Below are 9,209 nucleotides of genomic sequence, written 5' to 3'. Positions count from 1 at the left end.
AGTCAAAGGTATGACCTGAACCCAGGGCTTCCTGGCTTTTCTATTCCTTACTCCATGCTGTTAGTAGGAGAAAATGCATAGGAACATGTTTAATATAAGTGGAACCAGAAAGAAGCTGCAGCTAACTGAACAGAGAGCTCACAAATTCTCCTTGAAGAGGCAAATGAAGGAATTGGTTCCATCCTATGCCCAAATGCAGTAAGAGATATTATTTTAAGGGGCATCTCACCTTGCAGTGGTCAGGATGAGCAAAAAGCGAGGAGGCTACCATGAAGAAAACTGTGACCAATGTCTACTGCAGAGGATGAGAAAGTCAAGAAGGTCCATGAAGAACTTGGCAAGATTCTTCCAACTAAGTCTGTGTAGACATGAATATACTGTGACTTCAATTTACAGGAGAATATAGGAGAAGAGAGGAAAACATGAAGAGAATATAATTCAGGACTAATAAATGTTGGCAAGGGATTGGATAGAAGTCTCACACCTCTAAGACACTTTTTTTTAAGAGACAGTAGGAAATTTTTGGCTTTGGTAAGTTCTAAACACAAAGCAGATTGTATCTTAGCAGAAAGAAAATCTCTCCTTAATGTAGGAGTAATTTATCCTTGTAGTCAGACCATTGACTTGTTAGAACAGAGGCTTAATCTTTTTTTTCCTACATGAATGGCCTAGGAATGTTTTTAAATATATAAAGTAAAATTCATAGGATTACAATGAAACCAATTATATTGAAATACAGTTTTCCAAAAAATTTTTTTGAGGCAATTGAGGTTAAGTGACTTGCCCAGGGTCACACAGCAAGTATCTGAAGTCAAATTTGAACTCCAGACCTCCTGACTCCAGGACTGGGGTTTTAATCCACATTACCATTTTATTTTAAATTTTTTTTCAAGGAAATGGAGTTAAGTGGCTTGCCCAAGGCCACAAGGCTAGGTAATTATTAAGTGTCTGAGGTCAGATTTGAACTCAGGTATTCCTGACTCCAAGGCTGGTGCTCTATCCGCTGTGCCACCTAGCCGCCTTCCACATTACTGTTTAATTGACCCTTCCAAATATATTTTTTAAAAGTTCATGGCTTCAAATTAAGAACTCCTCTGTGTTAGAACAAATTAAAAATCACCATTAGTAACAAATAATTAGGAGAAAGGATGAAGATGAGAAGATATGAAGTGCAATTACAGCAAATCTAATGTGACCTATTCAAACAAGGTCTCTCCACAATGTAACAATGAAAAGATGTTGACAGACTACCACCATTTCCTGCTAAAGTTTAAGTAGAACAGTCATAATAAGAAAGCCTGAAGAACTGAAAAACTTCCTTAGTCCACTAACACTTGATTCCATTGCCATCAGAGAAACCATGACAGCCAAGAGCAGCATCAATTTAGAATATAAATTCATTTTTTAAGCCTTACAGAAGAGGATGGTGAAAGCTTAGAGGAATAGCATCATTTCATAATAAAGGGAAAAACAAGTTTGCCAAAAACCAGACCCGAGATCCAATTAAGTTAAGAATATATATAGAGATGGTACTGGAAGGAGGACAACAAATAAAAGAAAAATGAATCTGTCAGCATTTCTATAAAAAGAAACTATTTTCTGAATCAATAGTAGTCTATGTGAGGAAATAGAATTGGCACTGAAGATGATGAAGATGGGAAAAATAGTTGGACAAGACCAATTATACCCTGAGAGGTCTGTTCTAGAAACAAGATTTTTGAGGACTTTGAAAGTCCTATTTTCAAGACATTTGTAAGAGGCAAAGATACTAAATGAATGGAAAAGAAATTCCTACAGATAAGAAGTGATTTGAAGGACATTAAGAAAGCAGCAAAGCCAAGAAGGAAGGAAAGGAAGGAAGGAAAACCAAACTCTACTCCACAACTGCTCCAAATAGAACACCCTAGCCTGAATCCTGATCTGGAACCCAAGGAGAAAAATCATAGTGAGTCATTTTTCTAGCCCAAGTTGGCATAGGAAGACAGACAGAATGGTCTGTAGACTCTAGGAAGACAATCTATACACCAAGCATTCCAGCACAGAACAAAAAGGATTGAAAGATTTAAAGTTGTGTAGGGTGTAGGAATAGGTATAGCCTAACAGCTCTTTTTGCTTATTATTCAGTTCTTGGTCGCAGATTCAGGGCTAACTGAAGAAAGTACCTATGTTTAGGGATGGCATCCCAGGGTAAAGAGCTGTTGTAATCTGTAAGCTGTATTTCAAACAAGCAAATTCAGAAGCAAGCAGCAGCTATGTGGCTTTGCCCTCAGACGTGGAGCAGTATATTAATTCTAGCTTTCAACTTGTCTGAAATGGAATAAGCAGGGTAGTAATCCTAGATCAAAGAGGAGTCTGCAGTTAGATAATTCTGAACCAGCAGAGCTTTCTAGTTGGCTGATAGAGGCTGAATCCAGAAGCAAATATACTGGAATTCCAACAAGGGCAAGTTCACTGGTGTGTCACCCAGATTTAAACCCAGACTCACAATTTCCAGGTCATGAAATTAAAGAACTTTAGTCAGCTTTGGGCAGCAATCAGACTTTGCCCTGGATCAGAGCACTTTGGAAGCACTGAAAGCTTGCAGGTCCCTAGCCTGAGCTGTCCCTGAGACCCTGGAATAGTATGCTGCTGAATATCACAAGAAAACAATAGCAGGATGAATTCAGACATTTACTTCAGAAATTGTCAGAACTTGGTCCTAACATTAAGTCTGAAATCAGGAAGTAGGCTAGAAGAATGAGCAAATGAACAAACCAAAAATTCTACTATAAAAAGATATTATGGTGAAAGGGACATTCAAATCATAAACTCAGAAGATGAGAATGACTAAAATATCTATAAACAAAGAAAAAACCAGGATAGGCTCAAGTTCAATAGAATTATGAAAGATTTTTTTCTAAAAGCATTAAAATGGTTTTATAAATAAGAGTATTTATGGAATAGAGGAGATTGGGTAAGAAACAAGAACTATTAAAGAATTGGAAAAGGAATTAATAGCTTGGCACAAAAGGTACAAAACCTTATGCAAGCAATAAACTCCCTAAAAATTATAATGGATCAAATAGAAGATAATGATTCAATGAGACAACACAAAGTAATTAGCAAAGTCATAGGACTGGTTAAAAAACATAGAGAAAGAAATGTAAAGTATTTCAAAGTAAAAACATATTTAGTACATTTTTAGGCATGACCATTATGAACATTTGTTTTGCTGGATTCTGCATACTTATGATGAGGGTTTTGCTTTATGGTTGGATTTTATGCCTGTTTTTATTATTGTTCAACAGGAGGTGACTTAGAAAATAGACTGAAAAGAAATAATTTGAGAATCATTGTATTACCTGAACTCTATGACTAAAAAAAGATTCACCATATTTCAAGAAATCATAAAATTACACAGATCTCAGAATCAAAGGGCAGAGTTGAAATAGAATCCATCAGTTACCTCCTGAAGGAACCCTCACATGAAAAACTTGCAGGACCATCATAGCCCAAATCCAGAGTTATGTGATTCTGTGTGTATTCTATAGATATACATTCAATACACATGCACACACATGTTTGTTTACACACATGTGTATTCTCATTATAAACACATTAAATGTATATATACATATATGTATGTACACAAAGAAATCATAGACAATTCATGCTTTAGCATCCATCACTCTAAAATATTGGAGAGTTTAAAGTATGTTATTCCAGAGGCCAAAGCATATAGACTTAGAACAAAGAATAACTCGAATAGTAGAACTGAATAAATTTATGATGAAAAAAATTCTAATGAAAATAGAATAGAAACTTTGTGGTATAAATGTAACAAGAGAAAGAAAAAGGTAAACATAAAACAATAATCATTAGGAACAAAACTAGAAAAAACTTTTCCCTTCTAACAAGGGGAAATGATACATATATTTCCTCAGAATTGTTTCATCAGTTCTTATGGAGAGAGTTTAACTAGAAGGTATGGTAATGATTCTGTCATGTCTTAATGATCTTAGAAAAAGAACGGAAAGGGAGGAGGATACATTGGACTAGAGGAGGAAGGATAAGGAAAATTATTTAATATGATTAGGATAGATAAGTAGAAGTCTATAAAAACAAAAAAGTAGACAGGGTGGAGGAGTAAGCATCTCTTGAACCTCACTGATCTGAAATGTAGAATGCAGGAAGAATATACATACAGAAAGTTGGGTACAGAAATACCTTTCTCTTAAGGAAATGAGAGAAGAGGGAGAAGGTTTGGGGCAGGGAGGGGATAAGAGGAAGACTAGATTAAGGGAAGGAATGGTCCTAAATAAAATGAACTCTTAACTACGGATATTCAAAAAAGATTTATGGCAGCTCTTATTATGGTGACTAAGAATCAGAATCTGAGGAGGTGCTTCCAAATTGGGTAATAGAAGAACAAGTTATGGTATGCAAATCTGATTATTATACTATTGTACCATAAGGAATGATGAAGAGGATGACTTCAGAGAAACCAAGACTATGAACTGTTAAAGAGTGAAGTAAGTAGAACAAGGACAACAGCTGATACAATGATAGCACTGCTATAAAGATAATCAACTTTGAAAGACTTGGGAACACTGCTCAGGGTAATGACCAGATGTGATTCCAGAGGGTGCGAGATGAAAAAATGCTCCCCACCCCTGAAAGAGAGGTGAAGAACTTGGGATATAAACAATTTTTTGAGGAGGGGAGAAGGAGGTTGGTGCAGAATTTTTGCTAACTGAAAAAAAATGAAATGGATTTTTTAAAAAGAAGGTACATTAAAACTTGGAATACTAGAGAATAGATGAAACATACCACTTACCTCCTGCCAGAGAAGTGATAAGTTTAATCTGCAAACAATGTACATTTTTAGGCATGACCATTATGGACATTTGTTTTGCTGGAGTCTGTGTACACATAATGAGGGTTTTGCTTTATGGTTGGATTTTTATGGTTGTTTTTGTTATTGTTCAATAGGAGGTGAGAATCGAGAGGGATCAATTATAAATGCATGTAAAAGTAAATTTGTTAAACATAAAAGTAGAGGCAAGTTGATAGTACATCGATTACTGCTGAGCCATATGCTTTTTCATGTTTTTGAAATTTTAAAAAATTATATTGATACCTTGTGGTACTATATCATGGTCATTTTTTGAAATGTGGCCCTATCCTTTAGCCTTGTTTGAACTTTCCTTTATAACAACATCAACCAACTAAGCACAAAACAATACAATGACCCTGTCTCATAATTTATTTAACAACCTATTTTCAGGACCCTCTCACTTTTATGTTAAGAGAAGGAAAGTATGTTTCAATATTTATTCTTCAATTCTATTAGTTTTTCAATTACTTAGACTTCCTTTTTGTTGTGTATGTTATTCTTCTGGATCTGTTTGTTTCACTCCGCATCAGCCCAGAAAATCTTTATGAAGCTGACTCATTTGTGTATCCAGGGTATTCTTATGAAAACATGAGAATGACATAGGTTGACTTTTTTTTCTAATTAAATTTTATTCTCAAATTTGAATTCCCCCCCTACACCACACACAAATATAGATTATCAAACAAAACAAATCCCCCACTGTCCACATTAAAAAAAATCTCCATCTGCACTTTTTCTATCAGGAGGTAACATGTTTCATCCTGATTCTTCTATAATTGTGATTGGTCTCATTGTATTGATCAGAATTAATAAGTCTTTCAAAGTTGTTGGTCTTTACAATACTGTTATTGTATAACTTGTTCTCCTGATTCTGCTCACCTCACTCTGCTTAGCTTTATATGTCTTCCCAGGTATTCCTGAAACCATACCCATCAACCTTTCTTACCACATACTTAAATCATAACTTAACCAGCCATTCACTAATTGATGGACACACCATTAGTTTCCATTTTTTTGGCACCAGAAAAAAAAGCAGTTATTAATATTTTTGTTCCTATGGGTCCCTTTCTTATTTCTTTGATCTCTAGAAGTAGTCAAAGGGGCAGATTTTGGGGCAGTTATGAATTGTTTTCTAGTCTGGACCAGTTCATATCTGTTTCAACAATGTATGAAGGTACTGAAAAGACAGACTGTCACAGAAGATATTCATGGATTGTAGGTTTGTTGCAGGAAGATTGTCTAGACTACTTCATTTTTAACCTGAGACCCACTCAGGTTAAACAAGTAGCAGTTGGCAGAATTTGGATTTAAACTCAAGTTACTTGATTTCCTAACCAGTATTCTTTTCTACTGAACAGCTTGGGCTTCAGTAGGTAGAGCACCAGACTTGAAGTAAAGAAGACTGAGTTTTCTGAGTTCAGATTTGGCCTCAGACATGTACTTGTTTGGGTCCCTGGGCAAGTCACTTTATCCAGTTTATCTCAGTTTTCTCATTTGCAAAATAAGCTGGAGAAGGAAATGTCAAACCACTCCTGTATCTTTGCCAAGAAAATCCCAAATGGGGTCACAAAGAGTTGAATCAAAATGACTGAACTTTTCCTTCTGTATTATTTCATTGTTGATCAGCTATAAAGTTTAAAAATACAGAGAATACAAGGTTCCACTATGCATTTTATTTGTTGATTATAACAAAAGTACTTATTTGGTATAGTAAATGATGCTTTAAATTCTCTTCTAGCCAGCTGGATAAAGATGATATAATAAATAGAAAACTGGGACTGAAATCAGGAAGAACTAAGTTTAAATTCAGCTTTAGACATTACTAGCTGTTTGATCTTGGGCTAATAACTTCAGTTTACTTCTGCATCCTCAACTGTAAAATGGGAATAATAACATCACCTACCTCAAAGGGCTATTGTGAGAATCAAAAGAAATAATATTTGCAGAGTGTTTAAAACATTTTCTGGCACAGAGTAGGCACTTAATAAGTGATTAATAAGGGATTATTCCCTTCCCTTCCTCTTCCACCCCTTCTCTAATACTCCTATGAATAAGCTAAAATTATGCATCTATCTTTGAAAGATGCAAAGCAAGCTAACACTATTAGGTTATAGTTATACCAATAAAAATATAAAATGAGACAGAAAATAGAGAGATTGATGCTTAGTAAAGTGTTTGCCACAATTCTGGAGGAGGTCCAAAGCAGAGTCCAAATGAGAGATTACTTACATATTGGGAAGTCCTGATGATTCTATGCCTGGTAGTTGAAATTGTGCTGAACAAAACAAGCCCAGGTACTTTGTAGAGTCTCCTAACTGAATTTCAGCATTACTTAAAAGAGTTTAGTCTAAAAACCCCATACATAAATCAGGTAGAAAATGCTGTTTGGCATTCAAAGCCCTTCCTTCCTACTTCAGTCCCCTGTACCTTTCCAATCTTCTTCCACCTTACTCCTCTTTCACTCTCGGATCTAGTGACATTGACCTCCTTTCCATGAACAAGATCCTCTACCTTTAAACAGTAGTCATTTTCTTTTTTCTTTCCCCCTCCCCCCTTCCTCCAAGGCAATGGGGTTAAGTGACTTGTTCAAGGTCACACAACTATGGTCATTTTCTCTGTTCCCTACATTTGGAACTCTCCCCTCCTCTGACTATTGATCTCCCTGGCTTCCTTTAAGTTCCAGCTAAAATCCCATCTTCTATAGAAAGTCTTCCCTAACTCCTCTTAATTCCAGTGTGCTTTATTATTTCCTATTTATCCTATATAAAGCTTGTTTTGTATATATTTATTTGCATGCTTACTCTCCCAATGGAGATGCTCCTTGAGTGAAGAGACCATCTTTTGACTCTTTTTATATTCTTAGCACTTGAGGCGGTGGTACCTTATACATAATAGGAGCTTAATAAATGCTTATCTGGTTTTTTTTTGGTTTGTATTTTTGCAAGACATGGGGTTAAGAGACTTGTCCAAGGTCATACAGCTAAACTCAGGTCCTTCTGATTCCAGGGCTGGTGCTCTATCCACTGTACCACTTAACTGCTCCATTGAATATTTATCTAATTGAATTGAATACCAGTTCATCAAAACATCTGTTTTAGTTTTTTATTTTATCCAGAGAGTATTTTTTCCAATTATATATAAAGACAATTTTTAACATTCATTTTTAATTTTAAAAATTTATTTAAGGCAATGGGGTTAAGTGGCTTGCCCAAGGTCACACACTAGGCAATTATTAAGTGTCTGAGGCTGAATTTGAACTCAGGTCCTCCTGATTCCTCTATCCTCTGTACCACCTAGGTGACCCAACATTCATTTTTAACATAAAATTTTAGGTTCCAAATTTTCTCCCTTCCTCCCTTTGCCCCTCCTTAAGCTGGTAAGCAATTTGATACAGGTTATATATGTACAGTCATGTTAAACACATTTCCATATTAGTCATGTAGTGAAAGAAGAAATAGAACAAAAGGAAAAAACAAGTGAAAATAATATACTTCAATCTGTATTCAGACTCTATTAATTCTTTCTCTGGATGCGGATAGCATTTTCCATCATGAGTCTTGTCTTAGATCATTGTTTTGCTGGGAAGAATTAAGCCAATCATAATGTTGCTGATATTGTGTATAATGTCCTAGTTCTGTTCACTTCACTTTGCTTCAGTTCATATAATTCTCTATAGATTTTTCTGAAATCCACTTGCTCATCATTTATTATAGCACAACAGTATTCCATTGCATTCATATACAAGTTGTTTAGTCATTCTCCAACTGATGAGCATTCCCTCATTTTCCAATTTTTGCCACCACAAAAGGAGTTGCTATAAATATTTTGTACATGGAGTTCTTTTCCCCCTTTTTTTATGATCTCTTTGGAATACAGGCCTAGGAGTGATATTTATGTATTAGAGGGTATTTACAGTTTGATTGCCCTTTGGGCCTAAGCTGAACATCTATTTTAAGCAGAAAATGCATCTAGTAATTATCTGGGCCCAGAATTGAATAGGAGGGAAAGAGTAAACCAGATTGTGTTTGGGAAGATGTTTTTTTTGGGGAAAGTTCCAATTTGGTTCCCTGACACAAAGGCCAATCTTTTAAGCACCAGTATACTTCTAAGTTGCTATATGACTGTGAATCATGAAACACCATTATCTTCCAGAAATTAAAATTTTCAGGGACCCAAAAAACGGAATGAAAGATTGTTCATTTAGCATAAATAGATTATATTGCATAATTGTTGATACCTTGCACATAAGTTCACCAAGGAGACATATGATTAAAAAAAAAGGGGGGACCACTCATCAGTCAAGGGCCAGGGATAAAACGATGAACCACTGGAG

This window comes from Macrotis lagotis, chromosome 1 (assembly GCF_037893015.1).
Source record: "Macrotis lagotis isolate mMagLag1 chromosome 1, bilby.v1.9.chrom.fasta, whole genome shotgun sequence".
Taxonomy (NCBI): domain Eukaryota; kingdom Metazoa; phylum Chordata; class Mammalia; order Peramelemorphia; family Peramelidae; genus Macrotis; species Macrotis lagotis.
The sequence above is the reverse complement of the archived record's forward strand: the minus strand, read 5'-3'. Positions refer to the sequence as shown.